The sequence below is a fragment of the Giraffa tippelskirchi genome, chromosome 12 (assembly GCF_054371585.1).
Source record: "Giraffa tippelskirchi isolate mGirTip1 chromosome 12, T2T-mGirTip1v1.2.pri, whole genome shotgun sequence".
Lineage (NCBI taxonomy): Eukaryota > Metazoa > Chordata > Mammalia > Artiodactyla > Giraffidae > Giraffa > Giraffa tippelskirchi.
Window position 1 is genome coordinate 135,837,744 of NC_137286.1, and position 1,552 is coordinate 135,839,295.

Consider the following 1,552-nt stretch of genomic DNA (forward strand, 5'->3'; position numbering starts at 1 on the left):
CTGACCACAAGCTCACTCCCTTCCTGCTTCTCTCCTGATTCTCCTCACAACCTGGCCTGACCCCACCCCTGGGAGCTGGCTGCAGGGAAAAGCTGCCAGAACGGGGCAAGGGTGTCCTCTTGCCAACCGTGGGGCTCTCGGGGGCTGCCCTGCGGAAGGAAGGACCTGAGTCAGGGGCAGTAGGAGCAAAGGGGCTGTGGGCATCTGGAGGGATCTCACGGACCCACCTGGGGAGTCAGGCTGAAGCTGCTGAGCAGGTCTTTGGGCAGGGAGACCTCCAGGTCCTGTAGGGACACGGAAGGAGCGGGGAAAACTATGTGGTCCCACCTGCCTGGGCTCAGAGGCTGCATCTGCCAGTTAGGAGTCCTATGACATTGATCAAGGGCCTAAAGTGCTGTAAGATGGGGCTTCTAATACCCTCCGAGCTTGTGTTAAAATTAAACATGAAGGTCTTTTGTTCAGGCCCGTGACACTGGCAGAATGGGCAAGTGTCACGGTCTTCATACTGCCAGGAATTTCTGTAGCCACTGACGAGCCCAGAAGCGGCATGATAAATAGTACAAGGAAGCCCATTTGGGCACAGACCTGAAGGCCAGCCCTTTTGGAGGCACTTCTCATGCCAAGAGAATTGTGCTTGAATAAGTAGGGGTTGAAGACAAGCAAATTCTGCCATCAGGAAATGTGTCAGGGTTCAGCTCATCAAGAATGGCAAACAATCACAGCTTTTGTACCCAGTGATGGTTGCTTGAATTCTGTTGAGGAAAATGATGACATTCTGGTTGCTGGATTTGGTTGCAAAGGTCATGCCATTTGCTTGACCAGGAATATCACTGGAGTCCGCTTTAAGGTTGTCAAAGTAGCCAGTGTCTCTCTTTTGGCCTTATACAAAGGCAAGAAGGAAAGACCAAGATCATAAATTTTGATGATGAAAGCATGATAGTAATAAATTTTTATATACCAAAAAATAATTAAACGTGATAGTTAAGTAAAAACACATCCTGCCAGACAGAATAGAATAAGGGTCGGCTGCTGTTTATTGGGACACTCATCACCTTACACCTCTGCACTTCTTGATGCTCGATATCATAGGCACTTGTTACTGGCTGTGCTCAGTCACGTCTGACTCTTTGCAACCCTATGACTGTACCCTTCCAGGCTCCTCTGTTCATGGGATTCCCTAGGCAAGAATACTGGAGTGGGTTGCCATTTCCTCCTCCAGGCCGTCTTCCCAACCCAGACAAGGAACTTGCCTCTCCTGTGTCTCCTGCAGTGGCAGGCAGATTCTTTACCACTGAGGCTGGGAAGCACCTGTCACTGGCTGATAAGATCAACTTCCTCACCCCCCCCCAGGGGGCGCTTGTGGTAAGGAATCTGCCTGCAACTGTAGGAGACCAAGAGATGCAGGTTTCATTCCTGGGTCAGGAAGATCCCCTTGAAGATGAAATGGCAACCCACTCCAGTATTTCTGCCTGGAAAATCCCATCCTCTGTCCATGGGGTCCCAAAGAGTAGTTATGACTGAACACACACCCCCCTCAGACTCAGACCCCAGG

General features: G+C 50.6%; 1 pseudogene; it reads left to right on the forward strand.

Annotated features, from left to right (window-relative positions):
* The first annotated feature begins 480 nt into the window (after positions 1-480).
* Positions 481-965, forward strand: LOC145530194 (small ribosomal subunit protein uS12 pseudogene; annotated as a pseudogene).
* Positions 966-1,552: the final 587 nt, after the last annotated feature.